Source organism: Capra hircus, chromosome 21 (genome assembly GCF_001704415.2).
Source record: "Capra hircus breed San Clemente chromosome 21, ASM170441v1, whole genome shotgun sequence".
Classification (NCBI taxonomy): domain Eukaryota; kingdom Metazoa; phylum Chordata; class Mammalia; order Artiodactyla; family Bovidae; genus Capra; species Capra hircus.
The window spans coordinates 25,771,461-25,798,397 of record NC_030828.1 but is presented as its reverse complement, the minus strand read 5'-3'; the positions used below and the strand labels follow the sequence as shown (position 1 = coordinate 25,798,397).

General features: G+C 45.5%; 1 long non-coding RNA gene across 1 annotated transcript in view; it reads left to right on the top strand.

Moving 5' to 3' along the window:
* The window catches only part of LOC108638543, a 44,949-nt gene extending 27,072 nt beyond the window's left edge, over positions 1-17,877 (top strand). The window contains exons 2-3 of the long non-coding RNA XR_001919947.1: positions 16,406-16,546; positions 16,757-17,877. This is a non-coding gene — a long non-coding RNA (uncharacterized LOC108638543). The remainder of the gene's footprint in view (positions 1-16,405; positions 16,547-16,756) is intronic.

The following is a 26,937-nucleotide window of genomic DNA, read 5'->3' as shown; positions in this document are numbered from 1 at the left end:
TACAGACATCTGTAGCAGTGCTGGGAAAGGAGTTAGGGTGTCCTCAGTGGAGCAGAGGGTATAAAAATTTCTGGAAGCTGTGAAGCAGACAGAATCAGGGTGATACCAATGACTGAATGCTCAACTCTTATGTCAGAGACTGACTCCCACAAAGACAGAAGTGGGGTCTGTGTCCAGCAGCAGCAGAAGGCTCAAGGCCAGAGCAACAGGCATGGGCAGCAGGAACGCTGGAGCACTCAGCCCCAGGGAGCAGGAAAAACTGAAAAACTCCAATCTGAGAACCATGCCAGAGGCTCCTGCAGGAGAAGCTTGCCATTTGCCCCCAGGGCCTGGTGCATGGGCTGCTTCCTAAATGAGGCAGAGAATATGCTCTTGGAGACTTGCTAACCCAAGCAGGAGAGCCAGGGAGAAGAGCAGGGGCAGGGGACACTTGGCGCCCCTCCCCACCAGCAAATACTGAGATGGAGGAGAACTCTTGGACTTCCCCGGTGGTCCAGTGGTTAAGAATTCACCTTCCAGTTCCCGGGTTCCGGTTCAATCCCTGCTCGGTAAACTGAGATCCCACATGCCTTGGGGCCAAAAAACAAAACATAAAAATGGAACTAATATGTAACAAATTTCCATAAAGACTTTTTAAATGATCCATATCAAAAAAACTCTTAAAAAAAAAAAGACCTCGCTGCAGGAGTTGGAGGAGAAACCAGGTTAGGCGGATGGATGTTAGAGAAACACGGGTCTTATAAGGCTCTGCCCTCAACCCATCACAGAGGAGCCAAACCAGGAAGATGCCCTGTTCTTTCTTTTTTTTAACTTTTATTTTAGATTGGGGTCTACCTGATTAACAATGTTGTGATAGTTTCAGGTGGACAGTGAAGGGACTCAGCCTTGCATACGTGTGTATCCATTTTCCCCCAAACTCCCCTCCCATCCAGGCTGCCACATGACATTGAGCAGAGTTCCCAGTGCTGTATAGTAGGTCCTTGTTGGTTATTTGCCCTCTTCTTTCTTTATTGGCTGCGACTGGGGATTTGGTTCTCAGAGTGGCTTTTGAGCTGCCTACCTTTCCCAGGGAGGTGGGAAGAACTAAACTCTTCCCTCTGTGTCTGGCCCAAGTTCTCCGAAATAAAACTCGCCCACTGCTCCCCGCTTCAGTCACTGTGCCCAGGGTGGAACCCCGCAGCTCTTAGAGCAGATGACTGGGGGTGGCAAACCCAAGTAATTGCTAAAGGAGCCACAGGGGCTTCCAATATCGTTTCTACAGCTCTTTTGCTAGAAGTGAGCAGACAGAAATATGAGGATATCCAACATCCCAACAAGCTGAGCACGACTTAGGATAAAGCTAGCATAAGAAACTGTGGTTTTGGTAAAAGAAAGACAACAGAATCAGGATAAAGAAGTCCAAAAATAGATGGTTCTGGTCATCTATTACTGTGTAATCAACTACCCAAATCTTGATTTAATGGTAACTATTTAACCTAGGGGAGTGGGCTGGGGGTGAGTGGCAGGGAGGCTCCAGAGGGAGGGGATATATATGTATATGTATAGCTGATTCACTTTGTTGTGCAACAGAAACCAGCACTACATTGTAAAGCAATTATATGCCAGTTAAAAATAATTTTAAAAATAGTAACCATTTGTTTCGATCACGTGTCTGGGAGCTGAAGAAAGCTCCGCCAGGCAGTTCGGCATCTCTCGGGCCATGGCAGCCAGATGCTGGTTGAGGCTGGGGTCTGCAAGCCTCCTCACTCGCTTGTCTGGCACGTGGGCTGGGGAGCCTCACACAACTGGAGGGGAGCAGCCTTGCCCACGGGCAGCCTCAGGCAGTCTCTCCAGGTGGCAGCCCCTCCAGGTGGCAGCCCCTCCAGGTGGCAGCCCCAGGCAGTTCCCGGCATGATGACAAAAGGCTGCTAGAGCCAGTGTCCAAGAGAGACCACAAAGGTTGTGTGACCCTTTCTAACTCCGCCCTGGAGGTGATACAACTTCACTTCCACCTCGTTTTATTCCTTGAGGCAGCCACAGAGGCCCATCCACATTCAGGGGGCGGGACCATGGACTGCCCCTTGTGGAAGGATTTGGGGATGTATTTTTAAATCATTACATCAACCCACTTATATGGATCACTTGACTTGTAATACAATAAGAGAAAACATGGTGTTATCAATAAATGGTGCAAGAGAGATCGATGTCGGGGGAAAAAAACGTGAACCTTACTTAACACCAAACATGGACATTCATTTGCTCCTAGAAATTATATATTTTCTAATTCTGGGATATAATACATAATTTTAGGGAGCAAACATAGGAGAGCTTCATGATTTGGGAGTAGAAAAAAAATTCTTACATCGGATGTAGAAAGCACCAACCATAAAAGGAAAAATTAATGATCTGTATTTTATTAAAATGCAGACCTTCTGTTCACTAAAGACATCAGTAAGGGGAGGGAAAGGAAACACAAAGGCTGAGAGAACATATTTGCAATACCTGGATCTGACAAAATAGTCTTATCTAGAATATATGTCATGCCTACGAATCAAAAAGAAAAAGACGCATAGCCCAATAAGTAAATGCTCAAAACACGTGAATAGGCATTTCATAGGGGAGGCTAGACAAATAGCTAAAAAAAAAAAAACTTTCTTATTTCACATTAAGGAAATGACCCACAATATACCCATCCAAATGGCTGAAATGTAAAAGTCTAAAAATACCAGATGCTGATGAGGCCACAGAGGGACTGGGGCTGCTGAGAGGCATGCCCATGTGCATCTGGCCTGGAGAACTCCTTGGCGATGACTGCAGAAGCTGCGCAGTCAACTGCTGTGCAGTCCAGCCACCTGACCTCAAGGGACACAACCAACAGTAATGAGTACAGACGTTCACCGAAAGATAAGCAAAGAAGTACAGCAATTTCTTATCAGCACAGTTCATAAGAGGCCCAAGCTGGAAATAACCCAAATGGCCAACAGCTGTGGAGTGAATAAATAAATTGTGCTGTGGTCACACAATGGAATACTTCACAGTAATAAAAAAAAAGATCTATTGATAGATGCAGAAATGTGGTTAAAAAGTCATAGAACATATTTGAGCAAAAGAAGTCAGACACAGAAAAGTACACCCTTGGGTTCATTTATGTGAAGTTTATAAACAGGTAAAACTAATGCATGGTGATATCAGAATGGTGATTTCTGCTGAGGAACAGGATACATGCATGTGTGTGTGTGTGTGTGTGTGTGTGTGTTGTGTGTATGTGTAACAAATAGGCCTAAGAAGTTACAGTATACAGTCATAACCGCAATACCTCTATCATAACCAACAAAAATTAACTCTAACTCTAATTAACCCTGCTGCTGCTGCTGCTAAGTCGCTTCAGTTGTGTCCGACTCTGTGCAACCCCATAGACGGCAGCCCACCGGGCTCCCCTGTCCCTGGGATTCTCCAGGCAAGAACACTGGAGTGGGTTGCCATTTCCTTCTCCAATGCATGAAAGTGAAAAATGAAAGTGAAGTCGCTCAGTCGTGTCCGACTCCTAGCGACCCCATGGACTGCAGCCCACCAGGCTCCTCCGTCCATGAGATTTTCCAGGCAAGAGTACTGGAGTGGGATGCCATTGCCTTCTCCGCTAATTAACCCTAATATCATAAATATTCAATCTATGTTCAATTTTCCCCAATTATGTCAAAGAAAATCATATATTAAGTACTCAGAAATAAGCAGAAAGTAAGTATTTTCACATAGAGAAAATGATGAAAGATGATCTATGAACATGTATGATAGCCTGAGTACCTTTGTCATGAGTGGAGAGACTCCATGTCATCTAGATGGCAGTTCATTACTAATGTATGAATTCAGTGGATTGCCAGTCACCATCCCAGCAAAATGATTCTAACATATATGAGGGGCCAAGGGGCTCTTGAATAAAATTATAAGATGGAGGACTTGGAGTAGTGTATATCAAGATGTACTATAAAGTTTTTATAATGGAATTGAAGACAGCATTACTGGCACAAGGAGAGACAGTAAACAAATTTAAAAAGGATAGAGAGCCCAGAAGTGTGTAGATGGAAGCTTACGGTTGTGTTACAAATCACTGGGGAAAGGACAGATGGTCAATACATGGGGATAAGATGATAGTTTATCCATAGGGGGAGACATAGCTCTAAACTCCATATCAGATAACATGAAAATCAGTTTCAGATGGATGAAAATCTAAGTAAGAAAAACAGAATTTCAAACTTATAGAAAATATATATAGGAGAATATATCCAAGACATCAGGATAAGAAAGGATGTAAGAAGTCACAAATGGGACTTGCCTGGTGATCCAGTGATTAAAACTCCACACTTCCAGTACAGGGGGCAAGAGTTCGATCCCTGGTTGGGGAACTAAGATCTCACGTGCTGTATCAGTTTAGTTCAGTTGCTCGGTCATGTCCAACTCATTGCGACCCCATGGACTGCAGCACACCAGTCTTCCCTGTGTCCATCACCAACTCCAGGAGCTGGCCCAAACTCATGTCCATTGAGTCCTTTTCCAATGAGTCAGTTCTTTGCATCAGGTGGCCAAAGTATTTGAGCTCAGCTTCAGCATCAGTCCTTCCAATGAATATTCAGGGCTGATTTCCTTTAGGATGGACTGGATTGATCTTTTGCAGTCCAAGGGAACCTCAACCCACCACAATTCAAAAGCATCAATTCTTTGATGCTCAGCTTTCTTTATAGTCCAACTCTCATATCCATATCCATCACATCACATCCATCATATCCATCACGTCACATCTCACAACCACATACTGTATAGCGTGGCCTTAAAAAAAGTTACAGAAAGTATAAATTATAAAGGAAAAGATGAATGAGGCTGACTATATTAAAATCTAAAACAGTTTGAGCAAGTATAAATGCTATTCTCTGAACAAAGTTACAGGACAAGCCACAGACGAAGGGTGGGGAGAGTTTGCAAAGCACGGGCCCAAGAAAGGAATGATGTCTAAAATGAGGAAGCAAACAAGGAAAAGAAAAGCAACCCAACAATTCAAAGAGAGAAGCATGAAATGCCTGGTAAATGTGAAAATACACCCAACATCATTAGAAATAAGGGGAGTGCAAGTCAAATCCACAGTGACATATACTCACGCCACCAGAACAGCAGTAATGCAAGTCTGACAATACCAGTCCTACAAAGGATATGAATGGCAGCAGCTTCTAAAGAATGCTGGAGGAAGTGTGGATTGGAACAACCACTTTGGACGAAAACTTGGCAATATACAAGGGGCTTCCCTGGTGGCTCAGACAGTAAAGAATATGCCTGCAGTGCAGGAAACCTGGGTTTGATCCCTGGGTTGGGAAGATCCCCTGGAGAAGGGCATGGCAACCCACTCCAGCATTCTTGCCTGGAGGATCCCATGGACAGAGATGGGGTCACAAAGAGTCGGACACTACTGAGTGACTAAGCACAGCACAGGGGCTTTCCCAATTGCTCATTAAGTAAAGAATCCGCCTGCAATGCAGGAGACACAGAAGATATGGGTTTGATCCCTGGGTTGGGAAGACCCCCTGGATTTGGAAATGGCAACCCACTCCAGTATTCTGGCCTGAAAAATCCCATGGACAGAGAAGCTTGGCAGGCTACCGTCCAAAGGGTAGCAGAGAATCAGACACCACTGAGCTATTGAGCACAAAAAAGTTAGAGATAGTCTAATTATAGGACTAAAGAATTGCAGTCCAGTTAACACACCATAGCAAAAAACAAACAAACAAACAAACAGGCCCAATGGTATATTCATAAGAAAGTTCATTGAAATGTTATTTTCATCATTAAAAATTTGAAATAATACAAGTGTTCATCATTTGGAGGGGAAATGAACAAATCGTGGTCCAACCACAGAATTGTATGCAACAGAGAAAAGGTATGAACTAGCATGTATCAATCTGGGAAATGAAAAGTGTGAGTGGCTCAGTCATGTCTGACCCCTTGCAACCCCGGGGACTGTAGCTCTCCAGGCTCCCTTGTCCATGGGATTTTCCAGGCAAGAATACTGGAGTGGTTGCTATTTTCTTCTCCAGGGTGTCTTCCCAACCCAGGGATAGAACCCAGATCTCCTGCATTGCAGGCAGATTCCTTACTGTCTGAGCCACCATGGAAGCCCCAGTAAGAGAAGACCATTACAGCTTTATGTCACTGAAGTTGAATATTTACATAATATGGACAGTGTCTTCCTGTAGAAAATTGTTTCCTAATTGCTATAAGAAGAAGAAGAAGAAAATCTAAATATGCCAACATCCATTAAAAAATTGAAAAAGAGGCTTCCCCGGTGGTCTTGTGGTTAAGAATCCCCACGTCAATGCAGAGGACGCGGGTTTGATTCCTGGTTTGGCAAGATTCCCATGAGCCCCTGCACCACAACTACTGAAGCTTTTGTGCCCTAGAGCCTGTGCTCCACAGAAAGAAGCCACTGCAGTCTGCAACTAGAGAGTAGCCCCTGCTCGCTTCAATTAGAGAAAGCCTGCGTGCAGCAACGAAGACCCAGCACAGCCAACATAAGTAAACATTTTTTTAATTGAAAAGTATTCTTCATCACGCATTTCCAAAAAAGATCCCGCAAGTTGAGTTAAAAAAACTTGTAAGGAACAGATATGAACTACTGGAGACAGAATTATATAGAAATCTTCCTTTTGTGCTTAGAAATTAGCATAACCTTGATACAAAAATCTAACAGAATAGCACGCAAAAGAATCAATAGGTCCACTTTACTTAGTCATGGCTGTGATGCTGCCAAGTCACCTCAGTCACGTCCGACTCTGTGTGACCCCATAGACAGAACCCACCAGGCTCCCCCGTTCCTGGGATTCTCCAGGCAAGAACACTGGAGTGGGTTGCTGTTTCCTTCTCCAATGCATGAAAGTGAAAAGTGAAAGGGGAGTCGCTCAGTCGTGTCCGACTCTTCGTGACCCCATGGACTGCAGCCCACCAGGCTTCTCCGTCCATGGGATTTTCCAGGCAAGAGTACTGGAGTGGGGTGCCATCGCCTTCTCCGATGGTTGTAATATCCCCTAGATAAAATATTAATGTTTGAATCCAGCAGTGCTTTAAAAATAGTATACCAAGTAGAGTTTATTCCAGGATGTAATTTGGTTCAGCATTAAGGTATTTATTCATAGACATTGAAAAATCCACGTGTTCATCTTGAAAGATCCTGAAAATTGTTAGAATACTAGAATTAATAGGAACAGCTAGCATTTATTCAGCATTTACTAGGTGCCAGTTTCTGTGTTGAGAATTTCCCATGATTTATTTAATCCTCACAATAATCCTATCATCCCCCTTTTTTCTATGTAAGCGAATTAAAACTTAGAGAAATAAAACTTGCTTAACTTGGTGGACATCATTTACCAGGAACCAATAGCCAACACCACCGTCTTCTCTTTTTGAACTTTTTATTTTGTATGGCAGTGTAGCTGATTAACTATGTTGTGATAGTTTCAGGTTCACAGCAAAGGGCCTCAGCCATGGGTGTACATGTATCCATTCTCCCCCAGCCCGCCCAAATTCCCTTCCCATCCAGATTGCCACATAACACTGAGCAGAGTTCCCTGTGCTATACAGTAGGTCCTTTTTGGTTATGCATTTTCAATACAGTAGTGAGCAAATGCCATCATCATTGAAACAGGACCCCAACCCCTTGCCTGCTTGAATCTCCCCCAGCCCTCATCTTCGGCAGTTTTGTCTCAATTTCATAGATTTTTCTTTTTAGAGCTGTGTTGCTATGCAATCCATAGTAGGACAGAGGCCCAGCTTATCACTGGCACAGACAAAAGACACAGGATGAATTTTCTGCCTCTGGTCCTGGCACGAGCACCTACCTTCTGTCACTGGAAGGAATTCAGGAAAACCAGAGATGTTTGTTGGAGAGATCATGGAAAGTGTCACGTCACTGTCCTCTCCAGCAACCAGCATTCCCATGGAGGTCTGGTGGTTAAGACTACGCTTCCAGTGCAAGGGGCATGAGTTTGATCCTTGGTTGGGGAACTAAGGTCCCACATGCTGCATGGTATGGCCGAAAAAAAGAAAGAAGAGTGCTGGTCCTATAAAGGGATCATTAGTCCCATCATTTGCCCTCTCTAAGCCTCAGTCTCCCTAACTCTAAAATCATGGCACTGGGTTGGATGATGTCCAAGTTCATTGCTTCTGACTTTACACTGAAAGACTGATTACCCAAAACAAGGCTCAAATTACTTTTGAGAATTGCAGCATAGGAAATGTCAGCTTGTTGGCCCCCCTGCTGCTAGACAACACTTGTAAAATTTGTAAGAAGGAAGTGAGAACATCTCAACTCATGGCTGGAAATGAATTATGTTCTTCAGAAAAGAAACCTCTCTTGCCAGTTTGCAAAACTTTGGGCTCTTGTTAGTTTACCCTTCAAATGCAGGAAGGCAATTTGTGGAGCTCTGCAGAGGGGGTTTGCGTGAATTTGGGGGAAATACTGTCAACAGAAAGTGCTCTCTTTTGCCATATGTGTGACACAAGCAGAGGCAGAAAACATATGTGCCGAGCAGCTCACGGAGCCCCAGCCCCTCAAACAGGGAGACGGTCTTCAAAGTTTTCTATCGCTAGAGGAGATGAAGACACATTTTTTAAATGTCATGTTGATTCTGTGTGGCAGAATATTCAAAGAGGTGGAAATCTGATATTTCTTTCTGGGAGAGAAACTGCTGATGCACAGGCCTACAGAAATGCTGGGAGAGGCGGGCATATTTGCATGAGTCGTCTGAGAGCCTCATGAATGGATACTGATTGAGACTCTAACCCTTTGCCCCTGAGATTCACGTTCTGGAAATCTGCCTCAGTAGCTCATGCCTTGCCTAAACAATATCCGGAGGGAGGAAAGAGCAACACAGCCTCTGAAATAAAGGCATCGTGAGGATAAAAGCATTAGACTTTGGGGCTGGTCCCTGCCTGGAATTGAGGGTCTCTTAAGAAAGGAATGGGTTGGTTTTTGGTTTTTTATTTTTATTTTTTAATTGGATGATAATTGTTGTGTTGGTTTCCATTGTACAAGAGGAATGCTTTTTTTTTTTTCTTTGCTTTTTCTTTTTTAATTTGGATGGTAATTGTTCTGTGGGTTTCTGCAGTACCAACAACGTGAATCAGCCATAGGTATACATATATCCCCTCCCTCTTGAAGGGGAAGGAGAGGGTGGGATGAGTTGAGAGAGTAGCATTTTAGTATTTATTTGGCTGCATTAGATCTTAGTTGAGGCACACGGGATCTTCGTTGTGGTGCTTGGGTCCTCAAGTTGTGGCACATGAGCTTAGCTTCCCCAAGCCATGTAGGATCTTAGTTCCCCAACCAGGGATTGAACCTGCATCCCCCACATTGCAAGGTGGATTTTTAACCACTGGACCAGAAGGGAAGACCCAGGAGAGAAATGGTTTGAACTTCTGAGGCTGTGGATCCTGGGATGGATGGCAATCAGCCATCCTGGAGGCTAACTAGAGGCCCAGGAATATGGTTGGTGTATGATAGCAAAGCTAAGAAGCTATGACATGGGGTCTCTTGACAGAGCTCTTGGGAAGGCTGGAAGAGCCCAAACCTGGAAGAACCACCTATGCTGTAAAGTAAAAACCTCCTAGCTGTTAATATCAACCATCTTCCCCAGGTGATGTGGCATCCTTTGGGTACTAGGAGGACACTCCATCTGGAAGGCATGAGCCAGCTGGCCCTTTGGTCATAAATAAGCACCTTGGGTGGAGAAGGCAATGGCACCCCACTCCAGTCTTCTTGCCTGGAAAATCCCATGGACAGGGGAGCCTGGTAGACTGCAGTCCATGGGGTCGCGAAGAGTCAGACATGACTGAGCAACTTCACTTTTACTTTTCACTTTCATGCATTGGAGAAGGAAATGGCAACCCACTCCAGTGTTCTTGCCTGGAGAATCCCCGGGATGGGGGAGCCTGGTGGGTTCCGTCTATGGGGTCACACAGAGTCGGACACGACTGAAGTGACTTAGCAGCAGCAGCAGCAGCAAGCACCTTGGGGACTTCTTAGTCCCAGGAAATGTATTCAAACTTGGTGACATTGGAGCTTGAGCTGTTCAGTAGAAATATTGGCAAGGAATGTGTTCTTGTTGTTTTGTAATCTCAGAGTGGCAAAGGGGAGCACAGATGTACGAGAGGAGAGTAACCCTAGTGGTGGCTCCCAGGCTGTCTCCAGTTCTGAGAACAAGGAGGCGCGCCCTTCAGTCCAGGAGCACTCCAGGTAGACCATGATGCACTGGAGGACTTCATGCAACTTCAGGACTTGGCTTGATCTGGCTGCTGTGCCCCAGCCCAACTTGGATTACTTAGACCCTCTTGACAAACACCTCATGGAGATTGCTTAATTTTTTATGTTCCAGTACGGTTTTAGTCCATTTTGACCATTTACATTCTAGAAAACATTCATATTACTGAGTTTTTCAAACATACTGACGGGTTTTACACAGCACCACCCCTTGTGTTTTTAATCTCCTTAGTATCCGTGGTTATAGCCTCTTTCTCACTCCTGTCGTTCAGTCGCTCAGTCGTGTCTGACTCCTGGCGACCCCGTGAAATGCAGCACGCCAGGCTTCTCTGTCCTTCACCATCTCCCAGAGTTTGCTCAAACTCACACTGATTGAGTCGGTGATGCCATCCAACCATCTCATCCTCCGCCCCCTTCATCTCCTGCCCTCAATCTTTCCCAGAGGCTGGTTCTTTTCCAGTCAGTTGGCTCTTCTCATTCTTAAAGGTGTATACTTGTCTTTTCTCTTTTTTTCTAGATTAATTTTGCCAGAGGTTTATTCAGGTTCAAACTATTATAAAGACCTTTCTCTGTGGTTTATTTTTAATTCTACTGGTGCTCTGTTTTGTGAATTGTTAAATTCTGCTTTTAATTTGACTTATTTCATCTTCCAGATTTCTTGATGCTGTTTTTATAACGTTCTCAGTTTATTTCTTCTTTCCCTGCGTTTAATTCTTGTTCAATCATGAAAGCTGTGGTTTGGGCCCTGAGTATAATAAACAGCTGTCACTCACCTCACTCCATAACTTCCAATATGTAGTATCCTCATTAGAGTGATTTTCTAAATATTCTGTAATTATGCTTAATTTTCTCATTAGCTCAATCATTATTTTTTAACGTTATTAAAATCAAATAGCTTGTTGGTTTGTTAGTTTGTTTAATCTTTTGTGGTCAGAAAGCATAGCCTGTAAAATTTCTACTTTTTAAAATGTATAGATGTTTTCTTTGTAAATAAACACCAAATCAATTTTTGTAAATGTTCCATAAACATTTGAAATCAGTGTGTATTCCCTATAGGCAATGAAAATGTCTATTCAGCTAACTAATTTAATAGTCAATTATTTTATATCATTCTCCTAGTGTTATCTTTAAATGTTCAAACACGTATCTTAATCTACACTGTTCTATCAGTATTAAAATAAAAATTTCATCAAATTATTGAATTAATTAAAATTATTAAAATATTTACACTACCCAAATGATATAAAAATTTTATTACATTTTTATTTAGTTCCACCTTCCCTCTACTAGTTTTTATTGAAATAATGTAGAATTTTAGATACAAGTTATCTTTATGAAGTTTTTCTGTTATGTAACTTTTATTTTTTAAATTCTTTTTTTAACATTTACATTGTTTTATAGCTATATTTGGGCTTCCCAGGTGGCTCAGTGGTAAAGAATCCAACTGCCAATGCAGGAGACACAGGTTTAATCCCTGGGTAGGGAAGATTCCCTGGAGAAGAAAATGGCAGCTCACTCCAGTATTCTTGCCTGGGAAATCCGATGGACAGAGGAGCCTGTCGAACTATACTCCATAAGGTCACAAAAGACTGGGATACAATTTAGGACTCAGTTCAGTTCAATTCAGTTGCTCACTCATATCCAGCTCTTTGCGATCCCACAGACTGTAGCACGCCAGGCCTCCCTGTCCATCACCAACTCCGGGAGTTTACTCAAACTCATGTCCATTGAGTCAATAATGCCATCCAACCATCTCATCCTCTGTCGTCCCCTTCTCCTCCTGCCCTCAATCGTTCCCAGCATCACAGTCTTTTCCAATGAGTCAGCTCTTCGCATCAGGTGGCCAAAGGACTGGAGTTACAGCTTTAACATCAGTCCTTCCAATGAACACCCAGGAGATGGGTGGGATGGATGGGCTGGTTGGATCTCCTTGCAGTCCAAGGGACTCCTCTCAACAGTCTTCTCCAACACCACAGTTCAAAAGCATCAATTCTTTGGCGCTCAGCTTTCTTCACAGTCCAACTCTCACATCCATACATGACCACTGGAAAAACCATAGACTTGACTAGACGGACCTTTGTTGGCACAGTAACGTCTCTGCTTTTTAATATGCTATCTCGGTTGGTCATAACTTTCCTTCCAAGGAGTAAGCGTCTTTTTATTTCATAAAAAATTTAGGACTAACAAACAACATATGCACCTTAACAATGTAGTGTTTTATATTTAAAAAAAAAAAACAAAAAAAAACCTGCTCCTCATAACCAGGAGAAAGCTAGTGTCCTTCTTGGCACTATTCAAGTTACTGCCTTTCAGAAATGAAGATTTCTTTTTGAGAATCATCTAGAGTCACTAGAAAGTAGTGTTTCCTATTTGAGAATGATTCTATAAGGAACAGAAGCTCACTAAGGTTACCACAAATACCGGATCTTTTAGTGTAAGGACAGGAAGAGCCTTGATCCTGTTCTCCTCTCATTGCCTCTCATGGTCTCTTAGAGATGCCCTTCCCCTGACTGTTCTTGTTGTTTTTGCCACCACCAAGGCTATGACTGCCACACCTGGTGGATCAGCAGACTGGGAAGGGCACCAGACTCTCTTCTTTTATTTTTTTCTGTCATACCACACCACATGCAGAACTTCCCCAGTCAGGGATCAAACCTGTGCCCCCTGCATTGGAAGAACAGAGGCTTAACCATTGGGCCACCAGGGAAGTCCCATGCCTCAGATCTTGATGTTACTGTCTCAGCAAGACTGCTGATGAAACCCTCCATATCTTTGTGCAGTTTCTTTCCCCTCCCTATATGGCTACTTTTGTCCATGGAATTCTCTAGGCAAGGATACTGGAGTGGGTACCCATTCCCTTTTCCAGGGTATCTTCCCGACCCCGGGATCAAACCCAGGTATTGTGCATTGCAAGCAGATTCTTTACCATCTGAGCCACAAGGGAAGCCCTGTCTGACTGCAAAAGTGCCCAAAGCTGGTGTACTCTTATTCCACCTTCGTTTTAGTTTTCCTTTCCCTTCTAAGATGCATTTTCCCAACAGCCTCCCAGTGAGTCGCTTCTTCTCTAGTAGCTGGACAGTGTGTTCTTGTGCACCTTTGATTGATTTGTTTGCATTTTTCCATACCTGGGGAAATAGAACAAAAATAGCCCATGTTTTTTATAAATCAAACGTAAGAATCAAAATATTTAAATATTAGAAAAAAAACAAATTCTCTCCACAATACTGCATGAATTCCATCCTCTCCATGCATCTTTCCAGCCCTGGTGGTAGTTGTGGTCTGTATTTGTGGATATACCATTTTATTAATATTTAAATTTCACCAAGAGTTCAAGTATATGCTAGCGTTATGTTCAGATTTTTGAAGTGAAGATAAAATGTGTTTAACACTGCACAATATATTCACTTGGGATTCTCAGGTGGCTCCGTGGTAAAGAGTCTGCCTGCCAGTGTAGGAGATGCAGGAGACATGGGTTTAATCCCTGGGTCAGAAAGATCCCCTGGAGGAGGAAATGGCAACTCACTCTCGTATTCTTGCCTGGAGAATCCCATGAACAGAGGAGCCTGGAGGGCTACAGTCCATGGAGTCCCAAAAAAGTCAGACACAACTGAACACACATTCCCAGTATATTAAGCAACTAGACTATGTAGGGGGTGGTTAACTGTCCACTTAGGAACACAAGTATAGGGACAAGGCCTGCCAATGGAGGAAATACCCACCATTCAGGTCTGAACAGAGGTCCTTGGTTGCTTACAGAATCTCCCCTCGACTTCAAACTTGAGACAAACCACGGAACATACAAAACTTGATTGAGACATACCACTCAGTATACAAAAATTGACTTCAGAACAGTAACAGGACAGATTGGGCAGAGCCAGTTCCAGTTGTGGGGGCCAGTCTGAAGCGAGCAGGGTTGCCCCGGAGGCTGGAACTGTGGCAGCTGAAGCCTAGAATAGGGAGACGAGAGCAGCCGTCTTCTAAAAATCGCTGATTTCCAAACAAATTCCTAAGTTGTTTTTGGCCTTAATCATCTCTTAGCACAGACTCGTCATCTCCCTCTGGCAAGACTGTTAACTGCGCTGATGAAGGAGTGGGGCCGCCAAGTGCAGTCCCACAGGACAACACCATCTGTGTTGGGTCACAACACTGGGCCTCTTCTGTGTCCTGAGCAAATGCCTTCCACTTAACCCATTCTGACGGGTCACCTTTCATAATGACTCCGCCACTATTTATAGCACCAGCAGATTACTGCACGTGATCAGCTCTGGTCTTTGTTACCTGATTGAATTCACGCTGTCGGTACGGCCGGTTGTTTATCCCCGAAGCAATAAGTGACGTGCTTTTTCAGTCTCCTTGCCTTCCTACCATTAGTGTCCGGAGGGCAGAAGCTAAGCAAGTTTGCATCTTCTCTGACATTTCTTGTGAACCCACAAGGCGGGGGCCTGTCCGGGGTGCAGGTTGGCCCTTGGTCAGACTTGGACCCTGCCCTTGAGAAACTGACATGCTGCTCTGACTGCATTCTGTACCCCCAAATCCATATGCTGAAGTCCTGACACTCAACGGGATTGCAGTTGGAGATAAGGCATTTAGGAGAGGATGTGCTCAGTCTCATGTTCAACTCTGCAACCCCATGGACTGCAGCCCACCGGGCTCCTCTGTCCAGGGGTTCTCCAGGCAAGAATACTGGAGTGGGTTGCCACGCCCTCCTCCAGGGGATCATCCCGACCCAGGAATCAAACCCGTGTCTCCTGCATTTCCTGCATAGGATTCATTACCACTAGCACCACCTGGGAAGCCCCCATTTGGATCTGCTACTCCCAAACCCTAAAACTGCTTGCTTTCACAGTTGTGCCAGGTCAGCCCACCAGCTGCCCTTTCAGGGTTGCTCACTGGCCCAGATCAGAAACCCTGATTCTGGAGTAAGTTTCCCTCCAGCCACCCCAAGAAAGTGGCAGATGGAGTGTCTGGCCTGTGCAGGCTCCATGCTGAAGGACGGTTATATTCTGCTGGGGACCACTGAGCAGACCCCTGGGAAGGCTAGCGCCTCAGCTCCCAGGGAACGGTAGCTGAGTTCAGCTGCATCACCGCTGGGCGTCAGGTCCTCACTGGAAGCGGGGCTGGAAGGGATGTGTGCCCGCCCTGTAATTAACGTTAATCAACGCACACCATCTGGAGGGTGGAAGAATCTGTTCTTTACATCCCCGCTCTTGGCTTTCATCCCAGCCGAAGGATCCAGAAAATGCCGATAACCTTCCTCTGGGGCACGTTGCCAGGTTATAGGGCCCAGTTCTGGCCCCAGACAAGACAGGGGAGAGTCACCAGCCAATTTTTCCAAGGTCTGACTTTTATCATCGGTGCGGGGGCTCTGATGTTAGCTTAGGGCAGACGCTGAACCGAGGATTTCAGTCTGTGTTTGAGAGGCCAGACTGAGTCCAGCTGTGAAGCACAGCCCTGAAGCCACTGAGCTGTGCACCTCACCGTGGTCACTTTGGGAAACTTTATATTATGTATACTTTACAATAATTTTTTACAGTTGTATTTTTATTTTACCTTTAATTAATTTTTATTGGAATATAGTTCTACAATGTTGTGTTAGTTTCTGCTCTACAGCTAAGAGAATCAGACTTGCTTATACACATATCCCCTCTGTTCTGTATTTCCTTCCCACTCAGGTCACCACGGAGCACTGAGTAGAGTTCCCTGTGCTGTGCAATAGGTTCTCAGTAGTTATCTATTTTATACACAGTATCAATAGCGTATATATGTCAATGCCAATCTTCCAGTTCATCCCAGTTGTTTCATGGGCACAGTTTCAGTTTTGCAAGTTGAAGAGAGCTTTGGAGACGGATGGTGGTGGTGGCTGCACAGCGATTTGAATGTCCTAAAGCCACTGAACTGTGCACTTAACCATGGTCACCATGGAAATTTTATGTTATGTCTATTTTACCACAATTTTTAATGTTATATTTTTTAAAAGAGAGATGGAAAGAAAAAAAGCATTGGTGTAAAGTGTGACTGTTCCCACCGCGATGCCCAGGCAGGAACTCTCCAGGCCCGACTTTTCTGCCAGTCCAGCCCAAGTCTGGGTGTCGTGGGAAGTAACCAGCCTTCTTCTGTCCTGTTCTGTTTCAGCTGCTGCCAGTTTGGGCCCCTGCTCTCTCTGGCTTCCAGCTGTGATGTCTGGTCGTCCCCATCTCCCTCCTGAAGCAGCCACGCCCAGGGTGCATGCCCACCCAGTGGCCCTTATGAAGTGGTGAACTCTCTGACCAGCAGGTGAGTGCCCTCTGGGAAGAGACCTCAGTGGGCATCTGAAAACAAGGCACGAGGTCTCAGCTCTCATGTGCAAGAGGGAAGGGGAAGGAGCCAACTTCCACTCCAGGGGGGCGTATAAGAACCCAGGGTTGTGCTCTGCTCCCAATCCCTACCCCTACCGCAGGCAAGTGGGCATGACCCTCTGATCTGCAGTGCCCTGGCTTTCTGCAGGGGTGGAAGATGGTACCAGTCAACCCTGCGCCGGAGGAGGAGCCCGAAGCCGCCACTGAGAGATGGAGGACCCCACGCCTGAGCCCGTCTACGTGGATGTGGACAAAGGACTGACCTTGGCCTGCTTCGTCTTCCTCTGCCTGTTCCTCGTCGTGATGATCATCCGCTGCGCCAAGGTCATCATGGACCCTTACAGCGCCATCCCCACATCCACCTGGGAGGAGCAGCACCTGGACGACTGAGGCGCGGGCAGGCAGGGGCAGTGGGGAGGGGCCGAGACCCTGGCACTCCCTGGACGAGGTTGCCCCGGGACACACCTCCATCCCCTGGCCACCAGCGTGCCAGCGCCTGGAGGCAGGCGGGAACAGATTTGGCTACTGGGGATGGAAAAGGTTCACCTTAGCTTTGTCCACTCCCACACGAGCAGCAGGTTGAGATGCGTGGGATGTTGTGGGTGGTACCATGGCCAGGCAGTCGGGGGATGAGAGATCCGTGAGTCAGTAGGCCCGGGTTCCAGGCTGGGGACTCAGTGTGAGACTATGGGCGGTCACCTTCCCTGGACCCCAAACCCCATTTGGCATTGGATACAGGACAGATCATATAACAGTGGTCCAGTTTTGAGGAGACAGACCCTTGCCCTGATCATGCCAAGTAGCACAGGTACTAGCCCCAGGGTTGCACAGCACAGACACCCACCTGAAACCCAGCCCCTTCCCAATGGGCTGGCAGTGGAGCCAGGTGGTGACCCAGGGAAGCAGATGGATTCAAATTCACAAAAGGCACAGGGGCTGCTTCCCAACAATATTTTTTTAAAACTAGAATATAGAAGGGTATATTTTTTCCTGTTATAAATGAAATGTGTATTTCAGAAGTTTGGAAAAATAATAGAAGGGGAAAATAATACTTATAATTCCACGTCCCCAAAGCTGCCATCCTGATATATTTTCTCTCAGTATTTCTACATATATTTTTCAATAGTCAAACTGTGTGCATGGTGTTACATCACTTCATATTAGAGCATGAACACTTTCTCATGTCATCAAACTCTCTTCAGTTCAGGTCAGTCGCTCAGTTGTGTCTGACTCTTTGTGACCCCATGAACCACAGCACGCCAGGCCTCCCTGTCCATCACCAACTCCCGGAGTCCACCCAAACCCATGTCCATCAAGTCGGTGATGCCATCCAACCATCTCATCCTCTGTCATCCCCTTCTCCTTTTGCCCTCAATCTTTCCCAGCATCACGGTCTTTTCAAGTGAGTCAGCTCTTCACATCAGGTGGCCAAAGGACTGGAGTTTCAGCTTCAACATCAGTCCTTCCAATGAACACCCAGGACTGATCTCCTTTAGGATGGACTGGTTGGATCTCCTTGCAGTCCAAGGGACTCTCAAGAGTCTTCTCCAACACCACAGTTCAAAAGCATCAATTCTTCAGCGCTCAGCTTTATTTATAGGCCAACTCTCACATCCATACATGACTACTTGAAAAACCATAGCCTTGACTAGACGGACCTTTGTTGGCAAAGTAACGTCTCTGCTTTTGAATATGCTGTCTAGGCTGGTTATAGCCGTCATTTTTACTGACTGCAGAGTATTCCATTGGTGGATAGGTCATGGTGTAATAATTATCTCTGTTGGTCATATGTTTCTTTTTTTCCCCTACTATTCTTCATGGGAAATAATTTCATCCAGTGACCTCTTGGGAGCACCCAGTATATGAGATGAATATCAGACACGAAGACCTGGCTTCTACTCTGGTCTGTCACTCTAAGGCTGTGTGACCTTGAGCTTACCTCTCTGCACCTTCATCCCCTCGTTGTATAAAGGAGGAGAAAAACCTTGCCCTTTTGTTTTGTGTAAGCCTCATGTGAATGAAAGGGCAGGAGGGGGAGTGCTTTGAATGTAAATGTGCCGTGGGGGGAGACAAGGAATAAGTTATTGATTATAATGACTCCTTTCCCTCTTTTCCCACCCTTCTCACCCCCCTCACACTCCATCCCCTAAATCTACGACCTTGCAGCAAGAATACTGGACCAGAGTCCACAAGCCTGGTCCCGAGTCCCAACTCCTCTACTTTCTTGCCCTGTGATCCCAAATAACTCAGCCTCTCTGATCTCCAATTTCCTCATCTGTAAAATGAGGGAATAACATCTACCTCACAAGGTTGTTGTGAGGATGAAATGAGAGAACATGAGCAAACATTCATGTCTTTTCTTGATTTTTACCACCCCCAGGAGAAGCCAGGGGTCTGAACTGGGAGAATGAGGGGTCTGGGTTCCCCCATCTCAGAGGAACCTGAAACCCTGGGTTTTCCTCAGTTCCCAGGGCCCTTCTGAAAGGCCAGACTTCCCAGCCAGGACCTGGTCAGAGGAACGTTCACAGCAACCTCTCCCACCCAGCACCTCACCTCAAGAAATATGGTGTCTACTAATTTACGTAATCATCATTGTCATCAGTAATCCTGCAAACACAATATAAAGTTAAATGAGACCACCTGAACACCCCATGATTCTGAAGGTATTTATTTTATGCCTCTAAGGCATTCCTGCCATCTGCCTCAGAAGTGACCTGCAGCTGGGAAGAAGCTCAAGGCTCCCTTCCCATCACCCACATCCCCGCCATCAATACCACCCCATCCCGGCTCACCTGGGAAATAGCTTTCCAAAGCACCGTCACCACTAGGTGACCACCTTGAAAGTGAACAAGGGCACCGCTGTTCAGGTGGCATTCGAGGGCATTTCCAGCTGTTCCCCATGCCACCCTCCACTGTGTGGGATGCAGTAAGGGACAGCTGACAAAGGCAGTGGACTGAAAAGCACTGGAGGCTCCGTCTGAGGGAACGATCTAGAGCAAGGACCCTGTGCATTGCCTCAGGCCCAGCAGCAGCCTTCAGTCTGCAGCCTACCTCAGAGACACCAAGCACTTCTGTGAAAAGCTCATCAGCATGGATTTACAGTGCCAATCAGAACCAACTCCCAATCGGCAAAGATCCTGAGGAACCAGAGGTCTTGAAGACCTCACTTAGAGGTATTTTAGAGCTCTAAGGAGTGAACAACAGGTGCCTGAGGGCTGTACTACTCAAACCCTGATGAAGGACAAATAGCACCTGCAACAATGAGGAACTTGCTAGAAATCCAAAATCATGGACCCCCACTCCAGACCTCCAGAACTCTAAGCTCTGCAGGTGGGGCCCAGAAATCTCTTAGCAAGATCCACTGAGTGATTTCTATGCACAAACGTGAGCTTCCCAGGTGGCTCAGTGGTAAAGCATCCTCCTGCCAATGCAGGAAACTCAAGTTCCATCCCTGAATTGGGAAGATCCCCTGGAAGAGGAAATGGCAACCCACTCCAGTGTTCTTGCCTGGAGAATCCCATGGACAGAGGAGCCTCGCAGGCTACACTCCAGGGGGTCACAAAGAGTCGGATGTGACTGAGCATGCACACACGTTAATTAAATGCTTCAGTATGTTTTTAGAGAAGGATGTGATCAATTAGTTTGAGAAGCACTGCCCTGGGGGTCCTCTGGTCTCACTTATTTCTCTCTCACTCCTAGACTTGCTAATATTTCCCACCCTATCTCTTGTGACTTTTTTGGTGGCAAAGGGAAATAATAACATTTCAGCAAAAGATGGAAAATTTCAAAATCACTCCTATTCTAAGCCTCCAGATAGTAGTGATTTCCATTGTATGTCCATGTGTTCCCTTCTCATCTTCGTCCACATGCAAAATATATTTTTTCATAAAAGCCTTCTGTTACAACATTTTCATCAGTATCTCATAACATTTCTTCGCAAGCATGTTCCTGCTACAGTCTTCTGTTTATCATGTTAGTGGCTATAAACCGTACCATCTCGTGCACGTGCATAGTTATCCAGAAGCCTGTTGTAAAGTATTTGGATTGCTTTCATTTTTCCCTAGTATACATGTTACAAAATAAAAATAAAGAAAGAAAGAAAGCTTAAGACAGATATGATGAACCCTGGGGCTTACTCAGGATGGTGGATAATAAATTTTAAATGACAGCCGCCGCACCTTAGAGACACACGGAGGAAGGAAAGCCATCTAAATATTTGATCATAATAAGGGAAAACCCAACTGAAGAGTCAAGCTTTTGCTGTTGCTTTAGCTGCTAAAGGATGGAGGAGATGGTCCTTTGTCATCAGAGCATCTTAGCCAGTTTGTAGCTGGCTGAGATGAAGTTAGGGCTTGGGATGGAGAGGTAAACTGTTCAGCAAAAGAAATGGAGAGAATTTTTGAAGACTGGAAGCTGGCAGAGAGAAAATGAAAAGCAGCAGAGAGAAAGAGGTGTTGACCTCAACCCAGGATTTAAGGCAAAATATGATCAGAGAGAAAGAGTTGTTGACCTCAACCCAGGATTTAAGGCAAAATATGATCAGAGAAAAAGTCCCCTTGCAGGGTATAGGTGATGGGGTCTCCAGACAGTGGTGTTTGGTGGTTGATTTTAAGTTGTTGCCTGTTCTGTGCTCTGCTCCAGTCCCTTCCTGTTACCGCAAACTTTCAATAAAGTCTGATACACAATCCACGTTGTGGCCGTGGTGTTTGTGGGGGAATAAAGACATCTGGGGAAAAAGATATCTGGGAAGTGGGTGATGTGAAGGAATGTTATCTGGAAAGGGATGTCACGCTAGGGTGATGTAGGGAAAACAGCAGAAGCAAGAAACCAGTGATGGTCCCTAGCAGAAACATGAGCCCTGAGAATGCTCAGACAGGCTGGTATGACTAAGAGGACACTAGTTTTACCTGCCTGGTCTATCAATTCCCATCAACTCTGTTTCGTTTTTTCCAGTTAGTTGCTCAAATCTCTACGTGTTCTTATTGAATTGCTACTCTTTTTTTTCAGCGGCAGTGGGGTGGCCATGCCATGCTGCAGGCAGGATCAGGGATGGAACCTTCCCCGCTGCACCGGATGTGCAGAGCTTTAGCCACAGGACCACCGGGGAGTCCCTTCCTATTGAATTGAAACACCCATGACTCCCTCTCCTGTAAAACTGCCACAGAATTTGAGGCTAACTCAATCCAAAAGGAGCTGGTTCTGCTTCGAAACATCAGGTGGGGAGATTTCAAAGCCTGGCGTGTCCACAAGTGTGTTTCCACATCCACAGTCCTGCGTGTGTGAAGGAGGACAGCCTGCAGTGCCCTCTTTGCTTATGGCCCAGTCTGCTGAGAGGCACTTGAGCCGAGCTCCCTGGTCCACGTTCACATACCCAGTCATTCCGTCCAAACAGTACCCCAGGCTGGCTGTGTCCAAAAGGACAGACAGCCTCAGCCATGTCAGCCCTGAATCCACATGTCCTTGGTCATCGTCGGCTAAGATACTTCCTCCTTGCTGGGGAGTTTGTCTTGGGGACTTGTATCACTCAGAATCCTAGCAGGAGAGAGATGTACCCCCAAAAGATTCCATGAAGACAGTTTAATGACGGAATATTTACAGAGGTTGTCAGAGTCAAGGGAAACAAAAGAAGGGGACAAAATACCCATGGATGATCCACAGTGCAAGTCCATCACCACTTTAGCCAGAAAAAAGGAGGAGAGGTTGTCCCCAGAAGCTACTGGAAGAGGACTCCCCCCCAACCAAAGCCATGGCTACAGATAGCCAATCAAAGCGCAGCTTGGAGGGAAAAGAATAAGATTCTCACCCTCTGCCCTCTAGTCTCCTGTCCCAGCAGCCAAAAACAACAGAAGCAAAAGGACAGGGAACTCTGGGTGACAGGGTTCACATATATTAGTGAAACGGAACAAATGAAAACTAACCAGTACTGGGACTTCTCTGGTGGTCCAGAGGTTAAGACTCTGAGCTTCCAATGCAGCGGGTTTGGGTTCGAGCCCTGGTTTGGGAACTAAGATCCCATGTGCTGCACAGCTCGACCATAAATAAGTAAATAAATCCATGCCCCCCTAGATAATTGATTAATTAATGCCTCCAGATAATAAATTCAAGCCCCAAATAATAAATTCCTGTCTCTAGATAATAAATAAATAAATAAAATCAAGCCCCTAGATAATAAATAAATGAATTCGTGCCTCCAGATAATAAATAAATAAATTCTTCTCTCCAGATAGCAAATAAATAAATCCATGCCCCCAGATAATTAACTAATTAATTAATTAATCCCCCAGATAATAAGTAAATGAATTCATGCCTCCAGATATTAAATAAATGCATGCCTCCAGATAGCTAATTAATTACCTCATTCCCCAAGATAGTAAATAAATTCATGCCCCCAACCTAGACCTACAGAATAGGGATATGGGATGAGAAGTAACTAGAGAATCTCCAGTGAAGCCCTGGGTTCTACAGCCAGTCTTCCTTGTCCCCATTGTGTTACATTGTTCCCCTTTCCCCTCAGATGCTGGAATAAATCACCCTGAACAGCTCAGTGGTCCCCTTCTCTGCCAACTAATACAAGATGAGGAGACCCAGATGCCTACAGGATGATCTCAGCATGGGGTGGGGGGTGGGAGGGAGGCTCAAGAGGGAGGATATATATATATATATATATATATATATATATATATATATATGAATATAATATATATATACACACACATATGTAGTTAGGACTGATTCACGTTGTACAGCAGAAACCAATATAACATTGCAAAGCAATTATCCTCCAGCCAAAAAATAAAAATTAAATTATAAGAAAACATAGCAACCTTAGGATGCACCCAGTACATGCAGCAGAGTGGTACACACGAAGATGCTACACATTGCTTAAAACTCCAAAGAGGTTCATAAACCACTGAGCCTCTTTCTTCATAGTGGATGGCACAAGGAAGCAAGGTTTCTCACCTAAGAGGGGATATCCCAACATGCCCCCAGCCGCTGAAACCCAAGAAATTTCTGCAATATGGAGGGCACATGCAGAGGCCCCACACTGACCTTGGCGGTGCCTGCTACCCATCAAGTCTTCCAGACACAGGGTGATGGCAGAAACTAGAGACAGGGCTGCCATCCTTACTGCCCGGCCACTGAGCACCCCCTCTGCACCAGAACAGAGAAGAGAGGTGCTTGGGGGTCCCTGCCTTCAAACGGGGGGTGGAGAGAAAGACAGACACATGGCTGCTGAAGACTTCCCATGTTAAACTAGAGCACACAGTTGAAGCCAAGTCATGAGAAACCCGAAAGGAGATCTTCTAATCAGATCAGAAGGGCTAGTGTTGAACGTGGCCTGAAAGATTGCTCCAGGGAGTGGGCTTTAAGAGACAGCAGGATCTGTGCGAACAAATCATTTCCCCATGGAAGCGGCGAAAGTGAATTTTATTTGGAACGAAGATTTTCATTTTAAGAAGTAAGAGATATATTCACTTGTTCATTTTAATTGGCATTAGTATACATTGGAGATGGGCTTCCCAGGGGGCTCCGTGGTAAAGAATCCTCCTGCCAGCCCATAGGGGTTTGCTCTCACCTTCTGGCACGCCCATGTGCACTCCACTCAGCAGAGGCAGTTAGCACCATGTCATCAGCACAGTGCGACTGAGCACAAGCATTAGTATAGCAGCCATTCGTGAGGTGCAGTGGGTTGACAAGATGATCGGGGTCCCACACAATACAACAAAGAAGAGTGGGCAAACCCTGGAGGGAATACAATTAAGGTGTGCCACCACCTCCTGCCTGGCGAAGGTGACTCTTTCTATTATCTTTATTGATCGGGATGCAGCAGAAAGTACTTTCTGGTACAGTGGTTCTCAAACTTTAGCATGCATCAGAATCACTTGGAAAGTTTGTTCTAACACAGCTTCTGGACTCCCACCCCAGAGTGTTTAATTCAGTGGATCATGTTGTCTGTCCTTTAATTTGTCAATCAAAGTACTATAAATTTTTTTGGGGGGGGTTGTTTACTTTTTAAAGTATAGTTGATTTGCTATGTTGTGTTCATTTCTGCTGTACAGCAAAATAGAAGTCCTATAATTTGTGTTTTTAACAAGTTTCAAGGTCCTTGCCTCAGCTAAGAGACTTTATTGACACACACAATTACCTGGCATTGCACGGTTCCCTGGCACTGCAGCTCTGCAAGCCAGACCTTCGTCTGTCCTACAGCCGAGGAAAGTCACTTTACCACTGCATGCATGCCTTCTGCTTCTCCATCTGACACTCCAGTTATGAATTCAGGACTTGGAGTTTATCTTCCTCTTTATGCAAACTCTCCAGGGCAATCAAGAGCAGCCCACCCATCCTAGAATCCACGTAATCATCACTATTCCCCTAGCAATTAAGGGCCAGTGATTTTTTTAAAAATATTTGTTCATCTATTTAGCTGTGCCAGGTCTTAGTGCTGCACACGGGGTCTTCAGTCTTCACTGTGGTGTGTGGAATCTTTAGTTGTGGCTTGTGTGATCTGGTTCCCTGACCAGGGATCGAACGTGGGCTCCCTGCATTTGGAGCACAGAGCCTTAGCCAGGGGACCACTAGGGAAGTCCCACCAATAACTCTTCTCCTAGTGTTTTACTCTCAACCTGCACTCCATCCTATGCCAACACTGATAATACTCCAATAACTGATAGCATTACACAATATAGAATATTCATGTCCTGCCCCCCCCAAGTCAGGAGGTTACTCTGTGGTCATTTAATATGCAAGAAACCCAGTTCCAGCATGCTATTTTCAGAGCCTGTTTCCTGACGCCACTCCTGGTACCAATGGCTTTATTAGTCAGGAAGCAACTGAAGAGGGTTTGATTGATTGAAGAGGGTCTAATTTAGGGACTATTTTTGAAAATGTCGGCAGGGTTTAAAAATGCAACACAAATGAACATATCTACAAAACAGAAACAGACTTGCAGACATGGAGAACAGGCTTGTGGTTGCCAAGAATCTCTCTTGTGAATCTCTCTTGTGGGAGAGAGAATAGGGGAGGGAAGAATTGGGAGTTTGGGATTAGCAGGTGCAAACTAATATCTATAGGATGGATAAGCAAAAAGGTCCTACTGTATAGCACAGGGAACTATACTCAGTAGATTGTAATAAATCAGAATGAAAAACATATATATATATATATACACACACACACACATGTATATGTGTAACAGTCACTTTGCCATACAGCAGAAATTAAACACAACCTGGTAAACCAACTATTTTTCAATAAAAAATGTTGAAAATATAAATAAAAGAGAGAGAGAGAAAGGATGGTGGCTAGTTCAGGGTTGATGACCACGAGAAGCCACTGGCAGCTCTTGCTTGGGGAGGGAACAGTGGAACCAGAAACAAGCAAATGTTATTGAGCCACAGGTAGGCAGGGAGATGCTGGCACAGAGCCACCCAAACCCTAGCCCAGCAGGGAAGGAGTGAGGGGCGCGGATGCCCCTGCCTTCGTTCTCCTCTTACATTCCACCCTCAGCCTGTGCCCCCTTGACCGAAGCCCAGGCAGAAGCCAGAGGGCGGGCGCCTGGGTGACGTCATCCATGGAGGTCTTCCTCCTCCCAAGACACAGCAGGACAGGGAAGGATGACCAGCAGGGCTGGAGGAACAGAGGGAGAGGAACCTGCATGGAGCCCCGGATGCTCTTCCTGCTAGCAGATCGTAGGCATGGCCCAGCGAGAGCTTCTGAACCGACTTTCAAACTGTAACTATCAGGGAGAGGGGATCAGTGTCAGTCACTGACGCCTCTCGGGCTTCTTATGACGTTTGGTCCACTCTCTCTCCTCCCTTCTGCACCAAGAACAGGGTGACCTCACTAGGTTCTGTTGTGCTCACTTCTCCAAGAAAAGGGGTGTCCTCTGGCCTGATACAGTCATTAAGAGGGAACAGGGAACTCAGAATCCTTCAGCCTGACTACACAGAGAAGCAGCTGATTAATCCACGCCTCCTCCCAGGAATTATACTCCTCCCCTAGGGGTCATGTATCATATTGTTTGATAGCATGTAGAATCTCCAGCTACCTTCTACTGTCATAAAATATTGTAGTGCTAAATCTGGTTTTTGCATTCTTGTATTGTTCCTGTGGGGGCTTCCCAGGTGGCTCAGTGGTAAAGAATCCACCTGCAAATGCAGGAGATGAGTGTTTGATCCCTGGGTCAGGAAGATCCCCTGGAAAAGGGAATGGCTACCCATTCCAGTATTCTTGGAAGGGAAATCCCATGGACAGAGCAGCCTGGCAGGCTTCAGTTTATGGCATCACAAATGAGTCAGCATGACTGAGCAACTAAACAACAACAAATAT